This window comes from Vicugna pacos, chromosome 18, assembly GCF_048564905.1.
Source record: "Vicugna pacos chromosome 18, VicPac4, whole genome shotgun sequence".
Classification (NCBI taxonomy): domain Eukaryota; kingdom Metazoa; phylum Chordata; class Mammalia; order Artiodactyla; family Camelidae; genus Vicugna; species Vicugna pacos.
In genome coordinates, this window is record NC_133004.1 from 6,521,182 (window position 1) to 6,548,535 (window position 27,354).

A 27,354-nucleotide genomic window follows, 5' to 3' on the forward strand; every position below is an offset into this window, starting at 1 on the left:
GCTTGTCATCCAAAACCTATATTGGGAGAATGAAAACACAAACCAGGAAAATATTTTCACATTTTTAGTATACAGATTTTTCCTACGTTGCTGGTAGTTGGAGCACTTGTGCAAACACACACATATGTCACACTGGTAAAAGTGAAGATATAATAAAAATAGATTTGCAATACATCATACATTTTTGCCTTAAAGATAATTTCTTTGTTGAAATTACTGAAAAGTTTTTTAAATTCCTTACAGTTCCTTCATAAAATAACCAATGTTTTAGATAAAGAAAAGCAAACTTGTTAATTTTTAGTCCAAATTAGTAACTAAAAATAGAAACACCAAAATATTCTTTGCAGTGGTATTGTAATGACAATTTTTTAAATTTCTGAAACCTAGAACATTTTACATATCTGTTCAATATATTGTTAAACAGCCATTAAAAGGGATTTAAAAGATTTATATTTATTGATATGGAATATATAATAAAAGGAGAAAACAAAATAATGTGAAATAATAATTTTCCTTTTTGGAAGGGAAAAATATCTTCATTTGAACAAAAAAAAGTTTAGAAGGATTTTATGATCCTTTATATATAATTAAGGTACAGATGGTTTTTAATTCCACTGTTCTTTCACTTTCAATTTTGGGGGTAACTTTTTATAATAAAAAAATCTTTAAAAAGGTTCTTGCATAAATACATTAATAGATATATTTATGACTATATTCTCTGGCTATTAAAAAAGATCTCCTAGCTGTGGATCTGAAACTTACATTCCATAATGCAGATTCTGACTGACTCGCCTCCCAGCCCACAGCAAACGCACGGCTAGTGTGACATGTTTCAAATACCATTCCAAGGAACATGCAGGCTCCCAGCCAATGGCTGCAAGGGGACTGACACTGATCTGGTTGCTCCCAGCTGCAGACCATCACAGATGAGGTTAGATCCACAGGCTCATATTTTCTCTGTCAAAAGAAATCAGAAAGTGTTAGGCTTTTACTTACACCAGGGAACAAGAATTTGTTTTTTTATGCAAAAAAATAACAACAAACCAATTTGAACCTGATGAAAAGACATTTACTCAAAACAGCACAGTAGCAATGAAGGTGCTCTGGCAGACAGGGACTTGTTGGATTCCTGTGAGTGCTGGACTCCTCACATGGAATTTCCTTGGCACTCCAGAAGGCCTGTGGTTGTCCTCATGGGTTTGTGGCCACAAGTGGCGCACAAAAGTCTCTGGCTTTGCCACAGTTTCAAAGCCTTTTTGGCTTATGAAAGATTTTGCCCTCAAATGGAGTTTTCTTGAGTCCAGTCACTGATGTCATTTACCAGAGTTACAGTCCAGATCTGATATTCTAGACTCTTAATATCTTGCAGACATTCAAATGGTTCAGGTTTGGATGTGTATTCACCTCTGCAGGCCTGGACCAAATCCGATAAAGACACCCAGACAAGTTCAGCAAAATACAAAGAAATTTTTCTCTCTGCAAGACTGAAATGTCTGTGAAGCTATAAAAACATCTGCACCTACAAAAATAGGGAACCAACTCATCAATAACATATCTATCCATAATGCATGGACATTCAAAATAAATACTGTATTTACTCCTATTAAATTCTATCTTGCTTTTGCCAAACTGTGTCCTAAACTGAAAGGAAAGTAGGTAAATGTAGAGAATTTTTTACCTTTTAAGAGAAAAAGGAACCCTCCTACTCGGTTGGTGGGAATGTAAATTGGTGCAGCCTCTATGGAGGACAGAAAAGAGGTTCCATAAAAAAATGAAAATAGACTTCCGTGTGATCCAGCAATCCCATTCATGGATATATGTTTGGAGAAGAATTTAATTCAAAAAGACACATGCACCCCAATGTTCACAGCAGCACAATTTAAAATAGCCAAGACACTGAAACAACCCAAATGTTCACTGACAGATGACTGGATAAAGAAGTTGTGGTATATTATATATATATATATATATATATATATATATATATATATGTATATATACATGTATGCATATATATACACACGCATATATACACATGAACACACACACAAATGGAATACTGTTCAGCCACTAAAAAATAAAATAATGACATTTGCAATAACATGGATGGACCTACAGGGTATTATGCTAAGTGAAATAAGTCAGAGAAAGAAAAACAAATATTCTATGTATTAACTTATATGTATATCTAAAAAATAAAACAAATTAATGACTATAATAAAACAGAAATAGACTCACAGGTACACAGAACAGACTGGTGGTTACCAATGGGGAGAAGGAGAAGAGGGGAGGCAGGAAGGGGTTAGGGGATTGAGAGGTAAAAAGTACTAAGTATAAAATGGATAGGTTACAGGGCTGTATCATACAGCACAGGGAAATATAGCCATTATTTTATGGTGACTTTAAATGGAATATAATCTATAAAAATGTTGAGCCTCTGTTTTGTACACCTGAAACTAATATGATGCAAATCAACTACTCAATTACAAAATTTTTAATCAAAGTTTTCTTTTCATATTATTTGCAATAAGTTAGAAGCCAGCACTGTCAATAGAAACATAGTGCAAGTCACAATTTTCCAGTAATCCCATTTAGAAAATAAAAAGGAACAAGTGAAATTAATTCCAGTAATAATTACATTTATCCCAAAATATCCAACATACTATCATTTCAAAAGTGTGATTGACACTTTTAAAACTTATTAATAATATTTTACATTATTTTTGTTGTACAAAGTCTTGAAAATCTATTATGTATTTTCCACTTATAGAACATCTCAATTCACAATAGCCACATGTGGCTGGTGGCTACCATACTACACAGACCAGATTACACCATTCACACTTCTGATAAATTAACTGCTCTTACTTATTTAAAAAACTTGCAGAAAAGGGTTTAGATATTCCCTCTATCAAACAAAGCAACCTTGACAGGTGGGGATTATTTTCACTATAAAGTGAAAAATAAAGGTAAGAGAGCCATGCTTACATGTATGTTAAGGTAACAATACCTTCTTAATTCATTCAGGACTTTACAATCTTTCTTCATATGCCAAGGATTCACTGTCACTGCGCAATGTTTTTCACTACTATCATCTTTGTGATTGAGAGGCTTCTGATGACCCTGCTTTGTGCTTCTGTACATAAAGTAACAAAACAGAGAAAAAGACCTTATTAAAGATAATTTAGGGGGGAGGGTATAGCTCAAGTGAAAGATCATGTTCTTAGCATGCACAAGGGCCTGGGTTCAATCTCCAGTAATTCTTCTAAAAATAAAATAAATAAATAAAAACCTAATTACCACCCCCCAGCAAAAAATTAATTTATTACTTTAATTAAAAGTTTAAAAAAGATAATTTAGTGCAGGCTTATCAGGCTACAAGAGCTACAATGAATGCCCCCACCCATTAATTTAGAAGAAGTCTCACAGTATTTCTCAACATAAAGGCTAAAATATAATTGAGAACACTTCCTGATGGTCAGCATCATTTTAACAAAAATGTAGATAATTACGTCCCTGTTGTCAAATTTCTGTCAGAGTTGGGCATGGAACATTTAGTTAGTAAAAGTGATTTTGCAGCTCTCTTTGAAAGAAATGCTGAGAAATGATCTTTTCTGTTGGAAATTAGCCTGCTTTTAAATTCTTCAGTAGGCATAAGTGTTTACAAACCAGGCAGGAACTGGATTATATTTTACATATAGTTTAGAAACTGATTTAAATTTTGCTCTCTACCTGCAAGGCTATTTCTTAGGTAATAACATAAGCAGGCCACTATACTAAATTTTGTTTCCCTGTTTGCTTAATCCTCACAACAACTCTGTAAGCTGCTATTATTACCCCCATATAACAGATAAAGAGCTTGAGGCAGAAAATAATTTGGGTAACTTGGTAAATGGTGGAGCTGGGTAAGACTGCAGCCAGTCTGACACTCAGGTCCATTCTTCTCACCAATGTCTGATACTGCTACCTACATTCAGCAATGACTGCTAATTTCATATTTAAGTGTGTCATTTCTAAAAGTGCAAAGCTATATTAGTACTGCTGTGTAAATTATCCGTTTGAGATGTGATTGCCAAAAAAAAAAAAAGAAATAAAATCAGGGTGCCACTGAGGGGGGGGCAAACTGCATATGGACGGACACAAGGGGACTTTGTGAGGACAAAGTTGCACAAATCTAGAAATAGCTAAAATGGCTGACTTGTACAATTATAATGTGTGAATTTTATGGCCTGTAAATTACACCTTAATACAGATATTAAATTAAGAAACTGGGATACAAAATTAAGACTAAAACACATATATAAATCACACAAAGAACAACAGGCAAATATCATTATTTACTGCACCATTGTCCTTGATGCAGCTTCCTATCCTCACCCATTCCTGAAAGGATGATTCATTTTTAAAATAGTCTTTTAATTTATTCAGCAAATAATTTTTGATTGCCTACTATGTACCCAGGACTAGTCTAGGCAGTTGGAATAGATAAACAATACAAAAGTCCTGTCCTCACGGAGCTTTGTTGGAGTCTAGCTGGGATGGGGGTGGAGATGACAATTCACACAACAGAGCAGCAGAGGAGGTGGCATGTTAGGAAAGAGGAACCATGGAAAAATCAAAAAAGGGCAAGGTAAAGAGAGTTTAGGGTATGGGATGAGGGTGATGTTGTATTAAATACCAGAGCAGGCCACACTGAGGACTGAGGTTAGAACTAAGACTTGGAGGTGAGAAGTCCCAGGTGGACGGACTAACCATCACCGAGGCCAGCGTGCACTTCGCATGTTCCAGAATGGGGGCACGGCTGGAGCTGCGGAGAAGGGTCAGTGCAGATCCTGTATGGCCTTGGAGGACGTTGTAAGGACTGTGGCTTTTACCCAGAGTGAAATGGGGAGGCACTGCAGAAGGACGACACAATCTAACTTAGGTTTTCGAGGCTCACTTGACTGCCAGGTGAGAATAGTCGAAACGGGTCAGAGATGAAAGGAGGGAAGCCTCTGAGAAGGGCTGTGCAGGAGGAGAGGACAGTGGCTCAGGGTAGGGAAGCAGCAGTGGAGGCAGGAACCATGGTGAGAAGTGGCTGGGTTCTGGATATGTTTTAAAGGCAGTGTTAAACCAGATCTATTGACAGAATTCATGTGGTATGTCAGTGAAAGTCAGAATAACTCCAAGTTTTTTGACCCAAGCAGCTGGATGGATTAAGTTTCCACTAACTGAATGGGGGAGGTTGCAGGAAGAACCAGTTTGGGGTGTAGGAGAACAAAGAGCTCAGTTTTTACACATGTTGCTTTTAAGATATCAGAGTTTCAAGTGAAGATGTCAAATCAGCAGAAGATTGTAAGAGTCCAGAGTTGGAGAGAAAAATTCTAGCAGGAGACAGAAATGTGGGAATCATGGGTCACACAGGTGGCACAGGAAGACATGAAACCCAGGTACTCAAACATTAAGATAACCTGGCATTAACCATAGAAGTTGTCCTTGAGGGCCTGCCTACTAGGTGTGGATATCAGTCCTATTTCCTGACCACTCGAGTTTTAAAAAGCAACTTACAAATTAATTCGTGCAAGACACTGCCTCCAGTGGGTGGGTCCAGAGCTGGAGTGGGAGAATTGGATGGTGCACACTACTCCCTACAGTAGAATGTGTGTGTGTGTGTGTGTACACATGTGTGTGTGCGCAGGGGGATGAGATACACCTGGCTTAAGAAAAAGAGCTAGTAAGTCTAGAAGCTGAAAGATGAAAGAACATCCAGATATGGTAGAGGGAACAGGGGAAGCACTGTGTACTGTAAGACATATCCCCATAATGCCATTTCCCACCATTCTTTCATCAGGAACACAGTTGGAAAGGGGGGAATTATGTAGATACATGTGATGTACACAAACTTTCTGAGTATGTAACACAGAATATCTACATATGTAGCAAGTTAGTGATATTTATATATGCTTCAAGTTTAAAAACAAGTTCACAACAGAGGGAAAATAAAATATTGAGGAGTGGTAGAAGTATCATAGAAGGCCTTTCAATGCTCAGAATGGAAGCAAAAGCAGCTTCACCCAACAAAGAACGTCAATAAGAGTCAAGAATGTTTATATTTGCTTAAGAAATTGAGAGTTACAACTTCCTGCTTTAAAGAATTAACATAAGACAGATACCACACTATAAGCAACGCCTATACTGGAGCTTTCTTAAAGCTATTTTAGTTCCTGCTTGTTCTGATGTACTCCAGACACTCTGCAAAGAAAACCTTCTATTCAAAGGCTTAAAGGAATAAAATAAGAAATAACACTGCATTCTTTTCAGTGGTCTCTGTACTGAAAATCACTTGCAAATGCAGCACCCTGCCACAGGTCCACATTTTTAACAATAAAGACCTTTGCACAATTTTTCAATTGCTATGTGACTTTGGGTCAGTCTCTCACTAAGAAGCAGAATGGAGTACCAGAAAATGACACATCAGGTCTAAAACTACAGATGTGGGAGATGAACCTACACCAGGAAACAGCTAAGTGGGAGGGTAAGGTTTACCTTTTAAGTTACCGTAAGTGCAGTTACACCTGCTCCCTGCTTCCCCTGTGAAGTGAAGAGCTAGTCTTTTCCAGAAAAGCTCTCAATCTGAGAACTGTCTTCTTTAAAATATTCGGAGATTCTCTTTTAAGGTTCTTGCACTTTTAAGCCTTTCCCCAACTCTACATCCTATAACAAGTGTAAAAATTATCCTATAGCCTATTGTTACAGAACATACTCTACAAAAGCTGAGGTTTCCCAGGGTTTGGATCCCAGAACTCTGCTACCAGATAATCCTAAAGCTTTCCTTCCATAACAGACTCTTCCGCCAATTCCCAGCTGTGGGCAAATTCGGCTTCTCAGATCAGGTAACTTTCTAACTCTGCCTACGAACACTCTGGTGCCAGTAAAGGAACTCTCAGACAGAAAGCACACAATGCCCCTAGTGAGGGTTGCCTCCTTCAATCAATCAAGATGCCATCACCAAGCAAATATTTAAACCTACTGCAAAACCTCTAAAGACATCTTACAAACAATATAGTTTGTATAGATGCATACTATTTGCTCTGGAATAGTGATTTCCAATGGAAGGAACAAAGGACCACATGACCCAAGCAATTTTTTAAAACTGCACATAACCATCCCTCTTCACGTGAGGATTCAGGCAAGACGGTCTTACAGGCCTAGGTGTAACAGAATGACAGCACCTCTAGGAGTAGGTTGAAAAGCAGCGAGGTAGACTTCTAGTGAAAGGGGGTGATGTAATAGGCCCCATCGCCCACTTACCTACCAGCACAGGACAGTCATCTCAGATGGAGAACAAACACTTTGGGAAACAGAGGTTGTTTATATTTTTATGGTATTCTGGTGGAAATAATGCCCTGAGTCATGTGAAGTTGTGGCTGCAAAATTGAACAGGGGACTGGACATTTTCACATTCAGGACAAAAATAACCCCTGGATAGCCACCATATCTGCTCTCCCCTTTGCCTGTTCACCCCAAAAGCTGCAGGACTCTCCTGCTTGCAATGACACCCACCACTTCTCACAAATTCTTGCCAAGTTCACATCAGCAGCTGGTGGTGTCAAAGTCACCATTTGTACTGCTATGAAGTCCCTCCATTTCTTTATATCCCTTCTATTTTCTCTGTTGTCTTCCTAGCTACACTTGCATTCACAAGATAGTTACCGCACTAACATTGCCTCTGTAATCAGTCCAGGATATAGGAAGTAGAGATTCAACTGTAACCAGTCCCAGAATACTTGTCATGCCACACTAGTGTCCCAAAAAATACTCTGGCATCCCTCATCTCACTCAAAGAACCACTGCATTACTTAGAGGTTGTAAAATTAGAGGGCTTTCTCTACTGGGAAACACTGTGGCTTGTGGTAGAGTTGTGATTTCAGTTTTTGCAACTACTTACAGGCAAAAAGACATGGCCCGCAAATTTTCTTCAAGCGTTTGGTATTTAAACTTTCATTAGATACAGAGCCGGTGGACTAACCGTAATCTATGAACATATGGTCATATTATCAAATAATGTTCATGTCTACCTTACAGACATGTAAGAACTTGGATTACACCTGCAAGCCTCTAGGACTTTAGAATTAGATGTGAAACATCCTGTGAGATAAAAAACCTCCTATCCAGTCACAGAACACAATTATAGACAACATGACACTAATGTCAATGAATACATTAGTATAGTCCATGTATGGTTAAGTTACATCTCCAATTTCTCAGAGCTGGAAAGGAGATGTCTAGAAAAGCTGGAAAAGCCCAATTACCAAAACAGCTCAAAAGTTAATGCAGACTCCTGCACCTCCCAGAGCAGAGGGCGGAGGGGGCATTGCCCAACACTCTGTCCTCCCCCAGGATGTGGCATGTGGGGAAGCAGGCAGGAATGGGTGGCTGGGACTCGGAGGTGGAGAGGTGATGAAAGCAAGAGTGGAACTGCTCTGGTCCTAGAACAACAGAGCTGTAAAAAGCTCGGCTTCAGTTCAACCAACTCCCTCTCCCACTTTCCCTCCCACCTACGTGACAAACAGAGCACAGCCAGGCACTTTCTGCCCATGACGGTGACTACTAGTAGGAAAGGGACCAGGATAAAAGCATGTCCTATAAAAGATCAGTCTGATTTTAAGGCTATGTTATAAACAATGAACAGCACTGTCAGAGTGGGACACTTGTGTGGCGCTCAAGTAGGGAGGAGGAGGTTGAGGATCCATTTCCAGCACTTCCATGTCTTTTATCACTCCTATTTCTGACCTTTCCTTTGCCACTTTTTGAAGCACTGCCATCACTGGCAGGTAAAGGGGCAGCAATGTGACTTGGCCGTTTGGCTGATGGGGCTACATTTCCCAGCAGTGGAATGAAAAGGCACTGGAAGAGGATCAGCTGGAAGATGTGAACTGCGGTCCTGGCCTGTGCCAAACACTAACCAGGTGACCCTGGGTTAGGCTCTTAGTCTCTCTGGGCTTCTGGCTGTTTACTTATAAAAGAAGGTTTTGTCATTGCACAAATATATCCAATATGAAATGTAACATGAAAGTCAAACATAATGACATCTCACCTGCTTGCTTCAGGGAACTGTACAAGCACTGAACACTATGTGAATGTAAACACAGTCTTAAGAATACTATTGAGGTAAAGCACTAAACTGAACATGGAGATAAAGTTTTATGGATTTTCTTGGCTTTCTTTTTTAATTGCAACACTGAATTAATAGTTATTAGCTATAATCCACACCACCACCACTGCGAATAAATAAAGAAGGTAAGCACTGCCTGGATGCCTGTTATTGCCCGATGCTAAGCAGGGTGAGGGGTATAAAGGAGGCTGAACAAGTGAGTCTTCTCCAGTTACCAGCTAAGTGAGGAGACACATTGGAAACCACCCAGGAATGGTACCAAGTCAGTACTCAAATCCAAGATTACAGACTACTGATCATAAACAGTACAGGAATACAAAGAGGAGCTAGAAGTATTTGGAATAAATAGGGAAGACTCTATGAAGGGGATGGGGCTCCAACTAGTTCTCAGGGCAATTCTAAGCTGTTTTAACTGAGGACTGGATAGGAAAAGGCTGGTGACTCCTGGTTTTTAATAAGGCACAGGTTACCCTAGGAGGCTAAGTTACATAATGATTGGAACAAATAAGGTAAGTCCAAAATGATGAAGGGTCGAGACTCCCTGGCTGAGATCTGGTTGTGTTAAGTCTTTGACTTGACTGTAGATGTGGGAGCACCAAAACTGTAGGTTGACTGAAAGGGGGGGAGAGAATATCCAAGAATTCAGCAGAAGGAAAAATTCATGTATCAGGGATGAAAGCTCTTCATCAGAGTATCAGCAATCAGAATAGACACTTGAAACCAAAAACATACAGTTCAAGAAGCTGACAAAATGTGGAGGGTGGTGAGAGAAAGATAAATCAAAGACCACTCCAAGCCTTTGTGTATTCAAGACCGAAAGAATGATTATCCCACTGAATAAGTGGAGACGCTGCAAGAAAAAAGATTATGAAATCAGCTTTAGACATGTTGAATCTGACGTATGAGCTAAGAGTAGGTTTTCTCTAAGAAGCTCAAAATTCAAAACTGAAGCACAGATGTTGAGTACAGGCTTAAGATGCAGATGGACAAGACATGATAAATCTCCTAAAAGAAAACATAGGCAAAACATTATCTGACATAAATCTTAGCAACATTCTCCTAGGGTAATCTACCCAGGCAATGGAAATAAGAGAAAAAATAAACAAAAGGGACATAATTAAACTCATAAATTTCTTCACAGCAAAGACAACCATAAGTAAAACAAAAGGAAACAACAACCTACGAATGGGAGAAAATATTTGCAAATGATACGACTAACAGAGGCTTAATTTTCAGAATATATATAACAGCTCATACAACTTAATAACAAAAAAACAAACAACTCAATCTTAAAATAGGCAGAAGACCTAAACAAGCATTTCTCCAATGAAGACACAAATGGCCAATAGGCACATGAATGAATGCTCGATATCACTAATAAACTGAGAAATTCAAATCAAAACTATAATTAAGTATCAGCTCCCATCATTCAGAATGGCCATCGCTCAAAAGTTCATGAATGATAAATGCTAGAGAGGCTGTAGAGTGAAGGGTACCCTCTTACACTGCTGGTGGGAATCTAGTTTGGTGTAGTCATTATGGAAAGCATGGAAATCCCTGAAAAAACTAAAAGTAGACTTACCCTATGACCCAGCAATCCCACATCTGGGTATATAACTGGAAAGAACTCCAATGTGAAAAGATACCTGCACACCAGTATTCACAGCACCACTGTATACAAGAGCCGAGACATGGAGGAAAGCTAAATGTAGCAACAGATGACTGGATAAAGAAGTTGTGGCATATTTATACACTGGAATACTACTCTACCATGAATAGGACAAAATAAAACCATTTGCAGCAACATGGATGGAGCTAGAGATCGTCATTCTAAGTGAAAGCAGCCAGAAACAGAAAAATACCAAATGATACCACTCATATGTGCAATGTAAAAAAAGAGAGAAAAAGACACTGTGAACTCATCTACAGAACAGAAACAGACTTGCAGACTTAGTAAACAATCAAGGTTACCAGGGAAAGGGGATAGGAAGGGATAAATTTGGGAGTTCGAGATTTACAAATGTCAGCCACTATATATAAAAAGAGATTTTAAATTAAGTTTCTTCTATATAGCACAGAAACCTATGTTCATTATCTAGCAATAACCTATAATGAAAAAGCTGATACAGCCACCAACTGAGGAAGCAGGAGAAGAAAGGAGAGTTAGTTATGCTGGGCTAGAGCCCACTTCTAAAATCCTTGTCAGCCACTGAGGCTGCCCCGAGTACACTGAGCTTTCCTCCCACGGACAGTCTGACATGACATGCGTCCTGCAAACCTGGGGCAGCAGAGGCCGTCCCCAGGTCTGGCCCTAGGGGAGATGGGAGCAAGTCCACCTGCTCCCCTTGGGGCAGCACCCCTCCCTGCAGCCCCCGTCACCTGACTGCACCACGCCTGCATCTCAGGAAACCACTGACTTGAAAACAACTGATCCACGAACCTGGGGCAGCGGCAGGGAGATGGGCAGCGACCTGGCAAGCTGGTAGACTTGCCCCCATCTCCCCCATGGCCTGTCCAGGGCTCGGCCTCTGCTGCTCCAGGCACGGTCCGCAGGTCAGCCTGCTCTCGGGAGGAGGGCACGGTGTGGTTGAAGGCAGTGGCGGGTTATGGGGTCTGCCCATGGGAGCCCTTGGATTTGCTTCAAACTCCCCAGCGCATGGCCTGAGCTTGGCCTCTGCTGCCTCAGGTTCGTGGAACTCAGGTTACAGGTCAGCCTGCTCCTGGAAGGCGGGTGCTGTGCTGTCAGGGAAAGGCGGCAGCTGCGATGGCGGGATTGGGGCTGCCCTGTGAGAGCGCGGGGGTTGCAACAATTTCCCGCTGCTGCTGCAGCCATCCCAGCACACTCATCGCACCGAGCCCATCTCCCAGGAGCAGACTGACCTGTAACCTGAGTCCCACTAACCTGGGTCTTTAGAGGCCGCCCCCAAGGTCAGGCCGCAGGTAAGATGGGAGCAAATCCATGGGCTCTCATGGGGCAGTCCCCATTCCATCCGAGGCCCCGCGACCGCACCGCACCCACCTGCAAGGAGCAGGCCATCGTCTGAGGGCCAGTCGGAGATGCTCTGGAACCGTCCGGCGCCCTCCCAACTCCCGGGGCTGTACCTGCTCTCCTAAACCCGTGTATAAGCGGCGGCAAAACCACGGTGTTCAGGAACTACTAATACCGGGGTTACCACGAACCACAGCGGCGGCTGGGACCCGCCTCAGGGTCCTAACGGGACGCGCGGCCGGGACCTCACCTCCGCACCCCTCCCTGGGCGTCTCCTCAGCTGCACAGCCCAGGCGTCACCCGCCGGCTCCCCGAGCAGCGCGCCCCCACCAGCGCCCTCTTAACTGTCCGGCAGCGGCAGCCGAGCCGCGGGCAAGCGGAGGCCCAGGCCCCAGGCCGTGTTCCTCTTCCAGGAGCTGGTCCAGGAGCAACCGGCTGCCGCCAGCTTCCACGCGTTCTGGGTGGGTTCCGGCGTCCGCGCGTCTGTCCGTCTGCGCGTGCGCGCCCCTCCTCCTCCCGCCCGCAGCGCAAACTGCTCGGGTGGGTCTCCTGCTTTACCGGCCCTGGCCGCTGGGTCCGGGAGGAGCCAGGTGGGGCCCCTCCTGCTTGTCCCGCCGGGTCTCCATCCCCAGAGCCTTCACCCAGCCACCGACTGGGTCCTGGCATTGAACTAGAACCACGACTGCCCTAGGCCAGGCCTCACCCACCCAGCCCCACTTTCCCTGCTCAACTTCCCCTCCCTGTTACTACCCTCCTACCACTGGCCAGGCCCAGTCTCCCACCAGACTTTGAAGACAGGGCTCCTTCTCCTCACACCATGGTCCCTGCCCTGACACTCCATCCTGCTAGGTCCTAACCTATGGCCCCTACACCCACAAGCTTACCCCTCATGCCTCAGCACAGGACACCCAACATCCTGAAATTATCCCCCTCACCTCTCAGCCAGGTCATTTCCACTCTGATCGGGCCCCACACCTCTCAACCTGTACCCCCACACCATGGGATCCCCTTAAATCTGAGTGCACCCCTACCCTGAGCTCACTCACTCACCCTTCACCCTGTGGTTGGGGTGGGGAAATCCGTGCTCCAGTAATGATGACTACTGCCACCAGTGGGGGATCGAGCCTAGTGTGCACCTTCAGAGTTAATGTCTGAGGCTACAGGGTGAGGCAGGCTGGGATGAAGGTGGTTCCAAATCCTGCCTTGGCACCCTGATCCCCGCAGCCTGTGCCTGAACTGACCTGATGGGTCAGGTTGATCCCAGACTGCCAGCCACTGTCCTTGGGCTTTCGGTGGTTGATGGTCCTGATGGTGATCTGGACTCCTAGGGCGGAGGCACTGGGCACGCGGACCTTTGGGGTGGGGGAGTTCAGAGTATGCACTTAATCCCAGGGTTAGACATCAGATGGTGGGCTGTGTGCATGGGGCTTTGTGCATGGCATGGACTCAGCACAGGTGGGTGCAGGGAACTTGTTCATTCACACCAGGCCAGAGGGAAGAGGGAAGGGAGCTTTTAAAGTGTCAAAGTGAGGAAGCCAAAGCTTTAGAGCAAAGTAGGAAGGTGCACTGGCCAGGCCACCATGGATCTCGCCGCAATGCTTGTCCCTTGCATCAGGGGAGACTGGCAGTTGACTGGCCAATGAGACATCCCCTGCTGTGGTATAGTTTACAGGCAATTGAAGGGATTTTGAAAGGTAATTTTAATCCAATAATTTTCAGTTTCTCTGTGGTAGATTAGGTCCAAAATCATGGTGAATCTGGCAGGGATCCTGCCTGAAATCCAGCCTGGGACAGTGGAGGACCCACCCAGGAATCATCCACTTAGCTCTCACCAAAAGTCACTGTAATAGAGAAGAACAAATCTGACTCCATATTGGATCTGTTCCTTTTCCTTTAACCCTCTGCCGTGTTTTCTAGGCTTAGACTTGCAAGCTCTGCACTTTTTGTAAAACAGTGTTGCCTTTAGCCTGAAATAAACAGGAGAGCCTATTCTCAAAAGTCTGAGCTTCAAGGATATTAACACTTTGCACTCCTATAAAGATAACAAGTTGCAGAATAGAAAAAGTTTGTTTTGTTGCAGGTTTTGCAGGAACACCATGATCTGACCCACGTGGACAGCTGCAAAGGATTCCAAGAACAAAGAATTCCTACACCAACAAGTTTGCAACAACCAACCACAGCCCCTCCCCTTTTTAGTAGAAAAGGAGCCTGAAGTTGACATGGGGAAGATGGTTCTCCAAGATATTAGTCCGCCATTATCTTGGTTTACAGCTGTTTACGTAGACCAGGTCATAGTGCCTCTGTAAATCCCCTAACAAAACAAAAGTAGTTTTCTATTCTACAACCTGTTGTCTTTATATAAGTGCAAAAGTGTTAATATCCTTAAAAAATCAAAGCCTTGAAAGTAGGCTCTTCTGTATATTTAAGGCTAAAGGCAACATTGTTTTACAAAAGGTGCAGAGCTAGTAAAACTAAGCCTAGAAAAGAGGGCAAAGGGTTAAAGCCAAAAGGACAGATCTTCTATGGAGTCAGATTTTTTCTTTTCTATTATACTATATTCTATTTTTGTTTTAAGTATATAAGAATAAAGTTTAGCCTTTTCCCATTTTAAATTGTGCAATTTTAAGGAGCATTAATTGCATTCACAGTGCTGTGAGACCAGCACCACTTGTTTCAGACTATTTCCTTCCTCAAAGTAAAAGCTTGTATACAAAGAGCACCCCACGTCCTACCTCCCCTAGCCCATGACAAGCCCTAATCCCCTTTCTCTCTCTATGTCTTTACGTATCCTGGAGGTTCCCTATCAGTGAAATCGTATAAAAGGTGGCTTTTTTTTGGTTTGTCTGCCCACATATCTTAAGTAGGGACGGGTGAATTATTTTTTTGTTTTGTTTTCACGTGAATTAGCATTTTTGTATTTTGAGAGGAAAGTCCAGATGGATTAAAGATGAGACGTACCAAATGAAGCCCTTTTAGTAACTCTGTGTATAATCTCGGGGTAGGCACTGCTGTTCTAACTGTGAAACCAGAGCCAGAAGGGAGATGCTTAGCTCTTCTTGTGGCAAAATAAATCCAAACAAAAGCAGAAAACAAAGGCCAAGAAAGACAGCTGGAAAGACAAACCACAGCCTGGAAAAACCTTTCCTCATGACCCAAGATCGGAAAAAAGCTTCACATCCCTGTGGTCCAAAAAGCTCTTGAAGCCCAGTGTTCTGAAAAGAAACAAAACACACAGAGTCAGTTCCAACGAGAGGAAGTGCAGGTGGCCGGTTTGTACTGGAGATGCTTGACCTCTCAGGTGAGGACACAGGCAGACAGACAGACTGCAGAGACAGCATTGGCCACCATCACCCTGGCAGGTCTTTAGCCCGGTGACAACCAGCCCTGGTGACAACGTGAGCAGGCAGAGGCCCCAGGAGGTACCCTGGAAGGAAGAGCAAATGGACGCTCCTCTCCGGCAGAACAAGGTGTAGGATGCATCAAAGTGCCACAGGTGCATCCCTTCCCTAGCAGTGCTGAGCCTTAGAGAAGATCCCACCAAAGTGCTTGCACAATTTTCAAAGATAATGTTTCTTCAGTAACATGAATTCAAAATAATCAATATGTCGTCAAGGGATTTTCAGAAGTGACCTGCCCTGGACCCGTACAATACACACACATAAATACACACATATACACATAAATATATACACACATACATACAGGAAAAGAGACAGACAGACTGAAACACAGAGAAGCAGGGGGAGACAGAGAAACAGAGAGAGAGACAACTCAGAGAGGCACTGAGAGACAGAGACAGAGAGAAGGAACACTGGAGCTGGTAATGAGTGGAACTCACATACATTTTCACAAGTCAGTCTATGTGTCAGAACCTGGTCCCAAAGTCGATCCACCCTCCAGGGGAGGGTGTGGGGATCCCACAAGGGTGTGGGGATCCCACAAGGGTGTGGGAACAGAAGGCAAAAAATAGGAAGCCATTGTGGGGCCGCCCACCACAGAGGCCGAGATGGGACACTGGGCCTGTATGTCAACATGACAGAATGACCTAGGAGGTTGTATGCCAGAGCGGACGATGTCAGAGTTGTATTTAATTTCGGTCTCACGACTGGGAGCGGGGAAGCAAGCAGCAAGGAAAGTGACTTTCTCCAGACCCCAGGGCAGACCCCGGCCTGTGTGGGGTGTGCTTTGCACTCCGCCAGCCCTCTGTGGGTTCCTTCCTTTGCTGAGTCTGTGCACGATCTCCCTGTGATGCCAGCCCGTGGGGGTGACAGATGCAATAGGTGTTTCTAGGTCTAGAGACAGGATGGCTTCTCTAGGAAGCATGGGCCAGAATGATCCCCACTGTGCTGATGGGGGATTGGGGAGACCCTGAGAGGCACGTGGCTTGTCCAGGATGATAACACTGCTGAGTAGGGGGAGCCAGGTCTGAACCCAGCTGTGTCTTCAGAGCTGCGGCACTGGTTGCATCCAGGACTCCCCAGGGCTATGGGGGGAGCTGAGTTGGTGTCACTGTGTGTGGACATGGCATGGAGTGAGAAATGAGAGATTGGAAGCCCAGAAAGGCCCTTGAGGAGCTTTGTGTCAGGAGGAAGCTTGGAGAAGTGGACCCCAGGAAGTGACCTCACTTCCCTGGCAATAGAGCCCAACAGAACTTGGAACCGAAGTCACCAGGCACCCGCTCTGTAGAGAAGTCCCTACTCAGCTCACCTGGTTGGAGACAGAGGCATGTTCTGCTGCATCCCATTATCCTGAGGCCACAGGCCCCGGAAAGCCCTCAGCGAGGGTCTCTACCAACGCTGCCGGCACTGGGTCAGGTCTCACCCAAGGCGCCTCTGGCCTTTTGGCCAGAGAGACCCAAAGGTAACACAGGGAGGCCCAGGGCAGGCCCCCCCAGGCTGGGCCACCACTCAGATCCCATCCAGGTAGCCACACGGCCCCATCCTGCCTGGTGGAGGTGGAGCAGTCATGTTGGGGATGGGTATCTGCCTCAAGAAAGAGCAGGACAGAGGCCTGGGGGCCCAGTCACGTAGACAGCCCAGGACAAAGCTGGCTGGCTGGGATGTGGAGAGCCGGGGAAGGGTCCTGCCGCCCGAGGTGGAGCCCATGCTCTCTGGGTATGCATTTTCCCTCCCGGATGTCTGAGCTGAACAAGGTTCCGGTCTGATCTAGCAGCAGAGGGTAGAGTCTACAGAATCAGGAGTGTTCCTGGCCGGGAAGGACTCTGAGACTTCCATGCTGGGTCAGCTGCTGGTCACTATCATTGCAGAGCCAGATACCACATGTTGAAAAGAAGCTGATGAATAAGAACACCAACGCCCCCTCCCCAAGTGAAGGACTGGTGTGTCACTCTTCTGAGGGCCAGCGCAGACTCCTGGTGGTTCTGGATATGGAGGGGTCCCCACCACCATGGCCCACAAATCAGTGGGGGCAGGCCTCCAACCCAGACATCACCCAGGGCTCTCCCAGGGACCTACCCGGGGCTGACGGGTAGCTCAGCACACCCTGGTCTGACCTGGAGCACTGTGCCCACCTCGCTGCAAGTCAGGTGGAGGACCGGGAGCCCCCGAAGCAGAGACCAAAGGTCAAAAAAGCAGGGCTGGTGTATGTGTGTAGGTGAGGGTGGGGCGAAGGCTGGGCCACACAGGGAGGTGTCCCTAGAGGCTATTGTTGGGACCAGAAAAAAGAATGGCCTCAGAACACCTGTCTGGAAAAATTGAGTCACAGAATACATCCTGTGGGCACTTTCTGGGTGGGAGCTGTCTGGAAAGCTCTGGGAAGATTTCTGTCCTTGTAGAGGCACATGGAAAGGGAGGCAGGTGCGTAAATTTTTCCTCTCTCACAGCATGAGATCTTCCACAAGACTTAAAACTCTCTCCACTTCCAATAGTTACAGAGGAGGCAGGGGCAGGGGAAGATGTCAGAGACCAAAAATGGGACGAACTGGATCCAGCAGGAGACCTCGAGCTCCCTCCTGCCGCTCCTGCAGCTCCTCCTGAACCTGCGTCTGCAGCTGGACTGCTGGGCAACGGAGAAACAGTTCAGGCATCACCACCACCTGGGATAGAGCCCCCTCTGCACCCACCCACACCTTCTTCTCCAAAATGTTCTCCAAAATTCCACCGTCAGTCCCCCCACAAACTTGACGTCCCTTCCGCTGGAGATGTTTTTGTTTCATTTTCTTTAGTTTCCTTTGCTTGTTTCACATCATTTATGACATCCTTTATTTTTCTTTTTAGAGTTTCATGTAATAAAATGTAGACTTTTCCCCTTTTAAATTGTGCAATTCAGGAGCATTAGGGGCATTCACAATGTTGTGCGACCATCACTACCATCTAGTTTCACACTATTTCTTTCCTCAAAGTGAAACCTTGGATCCAGAGCATGCACTCCCCTCCCTCCTCACCCAGCCCCTGACAACCCCAGGTCCTCTTTCTCTTTGCATGTCTTTACCTCTACTGGTTGTTCCCTGCCAATGAAATTTTAAAAAAGGATTTTTTCCTTCCTGCCCACATGTTTTCACCTGGGGCTGAGGATTTTTGTTTGTTTTCACTTGAAACAGCATTTTTATTATTTTCAGGGGATATGCAGGGGGATTAAAGATGTGATGCACAAAATGAAGCCCTTTTGGTAACTCTGTGCATAATCTCAGGGTAGACACTGCTGTTCCCCCTGTGACACCACAGCCAGAAGACACAAGGGAGATGCTTAGCTCTTCCTGTGGCAAAAACAAAACCAAACGAATCAAAAAAATTAATAAAAGCCCAGAAAAATTGCTTGAAAGGCAAACCACAACCTGGAAAATGCATTCCTCATAACCCAAGGTTGGAGAAATTTTTCCCATTCCTGTAGTCCAAAATCCTTTTGAAACTCAGTGTTCTAAACAGAAACAGAACAGACATGGGCAATTCCAATGAGAGGCAATGCAGGTGGCCAGTGTGTGTTAGAGATGCTTGACCTCTCAGGTGAGAACAGAGGCAGACGGAAACACTGCAGAGACAGCATTGGTCACCATCACACTGGCGGTTCTTTAGTCAGGTGACAACCAGCCCTGGTGACAATGTAAGCAGGCAGAGGCTCCAGCAGATCCCCTGGAGGGAAGAGTGAAGGGACGCTCCTCTTCAGGAGAACAGGGTGCAGGACGCATCAAAGGGCAACAGATGCATCTCTTCCTCAGAAGATCTGATACTTACAGTTCATCCCGCTAAAATCCTTACACACCTATTCAAAGATGCCTTTTCAAGGGTGTTCATCACAGCACTGGTTGAAACAGTCGGAATTAAAGCAACAATAATATTGATGGAGAGGGGATGGGGTCCATTCGTTCTGGTTCATGTGGATGAATGAATGCTGTTCAGTTGGAAAAGTGGGTGCCTGGTCTCAACCCAATGTCAAGGGAGGCCTCAGGGTGGAAGTATGCAGACCCACTCTCTGCATCCAGGGTCCCATCTGCACGACCACATGTGTGTGAAATCAGTATAGATGGAAATTGATCTGATTGTGAGTGTGTGAGAGACAGAGATGGAGAGAGACATACTGAGAGACACAGAGACTGAGACATAAGCACCAAATCATTCATGACAGACACCGCTGTGGGTGGGAATTACAAATCACTTCTTTTTTAGGCAATATTTCAATTTTTTGTACTGTGTCTGTATTACTCTACTAATTCTAAAAGGATTAAAATCCTATGCTAATGTGACCCATTCATTACTCATCTATGGAGTAATTAAAGTACATTAATCCTATTTTTAAAAGAATTTAAAGCCTTCTCAGGACTCAGTTCCATTTCAGCTCAGTGGAAGCAGAGGTTCTCCAGGAGGTCGTGTCTCTTCTGAATCAGCATCCAATACAGGTGAGCAAGAAGTACCCGACTTGGACACTGAAGACTACAATAGATGAGAGAGTCTGTTGAGAGAAATTAAGACCTAAATTCAAAGAGAATAATCCCATATTCATGGAGCAGAAGGCTTCATTCTACTAAGATGACAAAGGTCCATGAATAGATCTAAGGATTCAAAGAATGCCTACCCAAATCCCAGGTGGTATTTTGCAGGAATTGACAATCAATCTAAAATTCACGTGGAAAATCCAGGGGGTCAGAATACATGAGTGAATCTTGAAAAAGAAGAACAAAGTTCGAGGAATGGAAAGTCAGATGGAACCCACGGTTAATACAAAACCTCTTTAAGCTGAAGATAACTGAGATTCAAAAGATGCAGAAGAAAACCTGTCATGGAAGCCAATTCTCTCCTTTCCCTTTTCCCTATTAAGTTAGGTTGATAAAAAAGCCTTTAACTTTCACCATTTAACATGGTAGGTACTTTTCTGGTTGGCTCCTGCGTGTGTATAAATAAAACGTTTCTCTCGTTCATCTCCTCTTTACTTCTGTGGGCTCTTTGGGAGGGACTCTGGATTATGGGGACCTGCTCTTTTCTCACCTTCTTTAGTGACATCTTTTGCCCATGGTGAAGTTCTTAAAAAAAAGAAAAGTCTCATTGGTTTTGGGTCAGATTTGGAACATGTATACCTTTGGAGACCCCCTGGAGGAACAAGGGGGTTCAATACTGCCTGGAGAATTCACTTGTCAAAATGCCTAACAAGACGCTATTTGCAAGGTTTTTTTTTTTTTAAAGATTCTTACCCTAAAACAAATCCCCTATCTAAACCTCTTGGATGATCAAATATAAAGAAAAAAGGAGAATCATGTCTGGCCTAAGAACACTTGCTTAACAAAACAGAAGGACAGAATCAGTTTCAGAGCAAAAATTAAAATGCATTTATACCATCAACCCTCCCACCCTTTTGTACACTGTCCTCATGTAATCTGCCAGATGGCCCCCTGGAGAAGGCCCTTTGCCCGGAACTCGTGCTCATTTTCAGAGCTCGGCCAAGTGGGAGGTTGGTCCCCAGGGCCTGAGAGGGGCTATGTGTGAAATCTTCTCTGCTGAGACCCAGCGGGCTGAAGGGAACTGTGTTCTCTGAGGGAGAGAGAGCACACCGAGCCTCTGTGGAGGCATCTCTGAGATCCTCCCAAAGGCACAAATCTCTAACTCTGGACACGGGAATTTTTGATTAGCATCTTAGTTGGAAATCTCCTCCTGGATAGAAAGAAGCAGATTCAAGATGTTGCAATTGGATGGGCAGGTCGGCCTCTCGAATTAGTCGATGAGGAGGACACGCAATTCTCTGCAGAAGTAGGAACACCCATCCCTGCTCGGCTGACGTCATGTACAGAGAAACAGACGCGACTCTAGGGGGAATTCAAAACCCACCAACCTTTCTTACCGACGTCAACATCCCCACTTTATTCTCCTGTCAGGTCTCTGCACAAAAACTGTGGCTCATCCCCAAATATCACATACCCATCACCCTGTACCACTCTGTGTCTGTGTCCAACTCGAGCATTAAGGCCTGTGACCGTTACTGTTAATTCGTGTCCCCCTTTCTGCCCGTCTCCCGCCATCATCCCAGTCCAACCTCGGTGTCTCTCTCCAGGTCAGCAGTACTCTTCCCACTGGCTTCCCATCAGCTTACCTTGCCCTGCTTCCATTGCTTATTCCCCATACGTTACCCACAACGGTCTTATTAAAGTATTAATCAGATCAAGTTGTTCCGCATTGCAAAATACTTTTGTGATTTTCCATTGTATTCAGAAGGATATCCAGAGTCCCTACCAAGGCCCTATGTGATCCGGGCCCTCACCGATCTCTGCAGTCTCAGCTCTCACCGTTCTTCTCCAGCCCATCTTCACCGCCCCGATGGTCCCCACCAGGACAGCTGCGTTTCTAACTCCAAGTCTAGTACTTACACTTCTTCCGGCCTGGGAGGCTTTTCTTGTCTGTTACATACGTGGCTTATTCTTTTGCTTTATTCAGGACTTTGTTCAAATTATTTACCCTCAGAGAGGACTTATCTGACCAGATTATTTAGAATAGCATGCACATATTTCCTATTCAAACATTTTCCCTCCTAAAATGCTTTATGTTTCTTTGTGGCAATTATTAGTACCTGGCAGTACATCATATATTTATTTGCTTACTGGTTTACTGTCTGTCTTTCTTACTAGACCTATATTCATGGAACCACAAATAACTGTTTTAACCAGTAACTTTCAAACCACCTTTAAATGAATTCTTTTATAAGATGAGAATTTCAGAGGCTTCCACGGGTTGCTCAGGGGAAAAAAGAAAAAGGATTCAGGTTGAAATAATTTATTAAGGACCTGAGAGTTGGTTATTTATTTTATACATAGTAGTGTGTACCTGTTAATCCCAAACTCCTAATCTAGCAAAAGACCTAGCTGACTACTATTTTTAAAGGAATTTTTTTTCTTTTTAAACTGGGGTTGTTTGAGATCTCTTTTCTTCTTCATTATTTTTCTTTTTTTAAAGATTTTTTCTTATTATTTTTTTACATTGAGGTTCCGCAAATTGAATCCAGCATGTACTCTACCCCTTGAACTATACCATCCCCTCCAAAGACAATTATTTTTATACTTTGACAATACCATATTGAATTAAGATTTTTGTTCCATTTTCCCTTCATAGAGTTTATAACTGAGGGAGAGAGTCAGAGGAAGCCCTGGGCCAACCCTTCCTTCTCAGCGGGTCACTACACAGCAGAGGAGCTTGGCTGTCTCCAGGCCCAGCTCACCTTTCTGCTCTGAGGGCCGACTCAGGCCACTTCTCTTAAAAGCGGCGTGTTAGAAGCAGCAGAAAGCCAACTAGCGAGCAACAATGACAAAACTGACCCACCTGCAGTTGGACATCATCTGCTCTGAAACGAACCTCTTAAATTTCTTCTTATTAGTGGATGGTTTTCAAAAATATTCCCAAGGAGATGAATCTCACTCCATTTTTCTGGATTTCTTAGGCCTTCTATGACTTTAACTGCAGGCTTCATTTTCTGCACAACATCTGCAGGGAAGCCAGGCAGAAAACGTGAACAGACCCTGCAGGCCACGGCTGAGGCCTCCCGTCAAACATCCTTGTTGTGCAGAGCCTACGTTCATGGGACCAGTTTCATTACTGCTGTAATTAGTTCTTGTCCAAGTGTCCCACCGGAAATGTTTCTAGATAGAACGTGGCCTGACGCAGATGAGCAGTGGGGATGTGGGGTGCAGATGACACACAGACTGGAAGGAGAAAAGGGAAATGTTTCTTCAGGCTTCAGTTTGGAAGATTTCTGATTTTTATATGGACATTAAACTTGGTCAGGCTGAAGCACCATTTGCTCTAAGACGGGGTGATGTACACGTATCCCTACAACTTCAAAAAATATGTTGAAGCTGGGCGTAACAGCCTAGGGGACAGACAGCTTTGAGTGACACCTCCGTTCCAGGATGCCTATGATCTAGGGCTCACAAAGAGGAAAAGAATACACATATTTTGCCTCTGTAGTTCTATGTGAAATTATTTTGACCCTTGCCGGATGGTGTAAGATCAGAGAGCATGTAGTCTTTCGTACATCGCAAAGACGACAAGTCTTCTTGATGAGTCAGCAGACTGTTTCCGATGGCCCGGGGTCTATGCCAGACATTAGCTGTCTAGACAAATACCACACAGCCCCCCATCCCTCAAGGAGATCACAGTGTGTCGTGGAAGATACAAATTTAAATAGATTTTCAAAACAATGTGGTAAGAGTCACTTTGCATCATATATACTATATGTTCAGAGGGGCTCTTGCACTGCCTGGGGCTGTGTTCTAGAAGGTAGGGAAGGTGTCAGAGAGGAAATGCTTTCTGCACTGACATCTGACGGATTCCAGCAAATCTTTAGACCAGGAGAGTGCGTGGTGGGGACGGGATTCTCAGCAGCTTGCGTGTCTCGTGCAGACCCCTGGTCATGTCTAAGAACACTTTGCACTTAGGGAAGGAAGGTCAGTGAGGCTAGAGGCTGTGAGGAACTAACAGAAGCTGAGGCTGAAAAAAAGCAGCAACGAGGTGATGAGAAGTTGTGACGTTAAATCAGAGAGCGTGGACTTCCTCACACACGCAGCGTGGAATTCTTTGCGGTTTTAAGGAGGAGAGTGACACAGATTAGTCATTAAAAGTGAGCAAAGTGGATTGTTCACTCTAAAGTACAGCACTGGGGAGACTAGAAAGGGGTGGGAATTAATGCAGTGGGGAGCGAGGAGCAGGGACTTAGTTGGGGGACATTAAGGAATAGAATTGTAGTACTGATGGGGGTGAGGGAGTGGAAAAGTAAAGGAAAACTCCCAGATGTTTGGCACAGAAAAGAGATGGGACAGTGATGCCATTGTTTGAAAAAGTAAAACTAGTTCTGGGCGAATGTAAATCCAGACAAACAGAGCTTGAGATTTTTATGTGCTAACCAAATGTGAATGTCTACTTGTCAATTAGAAATATATTTCTGGGACTGAACTGAGATGTCCATGCTGGAAAAGATTTGACAGTTAATCATTGGACAGAGAGCAGTTGAAGCCACGGGAATAAATGCCACCCACTGACAGTTTACCAAAGAAAAGGGAAGGAGGGCACTTCTGGTTCAGAAAATATGGCAGACCAGAATCTTGAAGACCCACTCACTTAAGACACATAAAAACGTAGGACAAAATGCTGCCAGTGTTTTCCTGTTTTTTTTTTAAGGGCACATTTATTGTGGTATGATACCTGTACAATAAAATACACATATTTCACATGTACTACTTGGTGAATTTGATAAATGTCTACACCCAGAAAACCATAACCACGATCAAGATAGCTAACATTTCCATCACTCCCCAAGAGGGGCACTTTTCGAATCCCCATATTTATCCCTTCCCATCCCCTTCTCTCCCTGTGAACCGTAAGTTTGTTTCTCTATGTCTGTGGGTCTGTTTATCTTCTGTATTTAAGTTCATATGTTTCTTTTTTTGATTCCACATATAAGTGATATCATATGGCATTTTTCTCTTTTTCTGGTTTACTTCACTTAGAATGACTATCTCTACGTCCATCCATGTTGCTGCAAATGACATTATTTGTTTTTTCATGGCTGAGTAGTATTCCATTGTATAAATATACTACTACTTCTTTATCCAGTCACCTGTCAATGGACATCTGGGTTGTTGCCATGTCCTGGCTATTATAAATACTGCTGCTGTGAGCATTGAGGTGCATGTGACTTTTTGAATTAGAGTTTTCTTCTGACATATGCCCGGGAATGGGAAGGCTGGATCATGAGTTAAGTCCATTTTCAGTTTTTAAAGGAACCTCCACACTGACTTCTCTAGTGACAATGCAGCCCATCTTGTGAAAGCAGAGCCATGCTCAGAAAGTAATGGGTATTTCTAAGGGCCAGACATGAAGTGCAGTGAGTGTGGCCTGTTCAAGAATCAGAGGGCAGTCTGCCAGGGCTGGAGGAGAGTGACAAGGGAAGTGTGGTACAGGTAGGAGCCAGACCATGTGGGGACATGGCAGGCTGGGATAAGGAGCCTGGACTTCCAGTAATCCCTTGGTAACCATGGGGCACTGGTTCCAGGACTCACCCTGAAGTCAACATCCATGGATGCTGACGCCTCTTGTATAAAATGACATAGGACTTGCATGGGACTCATGTACATCCCCCCATCTACTTTTATATATATATATATACAAACTTTTTTTATTGAGTTATAGTCATTTTGCAAAGTTGTATCAAATTCCAGCATACAGCACAAGTTTTCAGTTATACATGAGTATACACATATATTTGTTGTCACTTTCTCTTTCACTGTGTCCTCCTGTGTACTTTAAGTTATCTCTAGATTACTCATGGTATCTAATACAACATGAATGCTATGTAAGTAGTTGCCAGTGTATGGCAAATTCAAGTGTTGCTTTTTGAAACTTTCTGTTTTTTCAACAATATTTTCAATCCACCATTAGTTGAATCTGCTGGATAGGGAGGCCCTAGATATTGAGAGTCCCCAAGCTCCTCCTTCCCACATCCTATATTTTCACTGCAAGCACTGAAGGGGTCCAAACATAGAAGAGACCCATCTACCTGCTGGAAACCCTGAGGAATTCCGTCAGCGTATGTAGAGCAGGAGAGAAGGTTTAGGGCCAACTAGTGGGAAAGGAGGGCCTGCCTGGAGAGGATGGAGGAAGGACAGTAGTGGAAGCCATCACGTACTCTTACTGGAACTAGCTGACAGCAGTGAGGGACGCCAAGGATCTGGGTACACGTCACGTGTGGGGCGATCCTGGCCACCAGGTGCAGGGTTCACATAACTGGGACCCAGTTTGCAAGATCAAAATAACAAGGAGGCAAAGGGGCTGCCTCAGTCCCAGGATCCTGACAACGGCCACAGCGACGTGACCCCAGCTAATGCGGTTCCCCTAGTAAGCCAGAAAAACGAAACTCTGAGCCAAGATATTGCAGATTCCACTGCAGCCACATGGATAACTAGATCTCTAACCTGACAAAATGTAACCACCAGAAACAGGAATCTTTCCTTTTCTCTTCCTTTGGAACTTTGGACAGGGAGTCACACATCTTTGACGGGAACCACCTATAAACCAATAGAGAGCTCACTTTTTCAGGAATAAGCATGGAGAAAAAGAGTGGGGTGATGGTTTAAAGCAGAAGTCAAAGTTGAAGCCCATCTGAGAAATGGTAAAAACATGTTTCTCAATGAATTCGAGTTATGGCAAAAAGAAGGAGGAAGGTTAAGGAAATCTCTATTAATATCCATTCACCATAAAAGACTAGCCAGCCATAAAAAGACAACACCTTAAATTAATAATTTTTTTTTTTGGTGATGAAAAACAATGCCTTAATTTAAAACAAGGCTTGGGCCATCAACAACACTCTGAGAATTGTTGACGAGGAGAACATAAATCTGCATATAGATATGTAAGTGTTCCAAGTCCACCACTCAAAAACAATTAGTCAATCATGTGTCCAGTTGATTGGGAAATCCCAATAAGTAAATAACTCAAAAGTGGGAAAGACATGGGATTAAATAGTGGTAGTGAGCAATGAAATCCAAGATGTATATACCTATATTTTCTTTGTTAATGTAACAAACTTAAAGCAACTATCTAAAAAGTAGTAACTGGAGCACACAAACACACACACACACAATTTAGAACAACAGAGAGGTAAAATATGCTAAATTTATCATTATTGAGGAACAGGATCTAATAGATTATTTCATTTTTGAGACTCTTATAGGAATACTGGTCCAATTGCATAAAAATTTATGAACTTAGAGATGATTTATAAA

The 27,354-nt window shown here is 44.0% G+C and overlaps 1 protein-coding gene and 2 long non-coding RNA genes across 3 annotated transcripts; 2 read left to right on the forward strand and 1 right to left on the reverse strand.

The window, feature by feature from the left end:
- LOC140686882 (trafficking protein particle complex subunit 9-like) overlaps positions 1-27,354 on the forward strand; it is a 592,436-nt gene that overhangs the window by 295,495 nt on the left and 269,587 nt on the right.
- On the reverse strand, positions 763-13,274 carry LOC140686891 (uncharacterized). Of its 2 annotated transcripts, none has more exons than XR_012060894.1 (4): positions 13,194-13,274; positions 2,989-3,136; positions 1,679-1,738; positions 763-957 (listed from the first exon to the last, which is right to left on the reverse strand). It is a non-coding gene; the product is annotated as an uncharacterized lncRNA (long non-coding RNA). The 2 variants fall into 2 exon arrangements; XR_012060893.1 differs by lacking the exon at positions 13,194-13,274 and adding an exon at positions 12,394-12,586.
- LOC140687011 (uncharacterized) lies at positions 16,838-18,195 on the forward strand. The gene is made up of 3 exons (XR_012061008.1): positions 16,838-17,003; positions 17,410-17,517; positions 18,031-18,195. It is a non-coding gene; the product is annotated as an uncharacterized lncRNA (long non-coding RNA).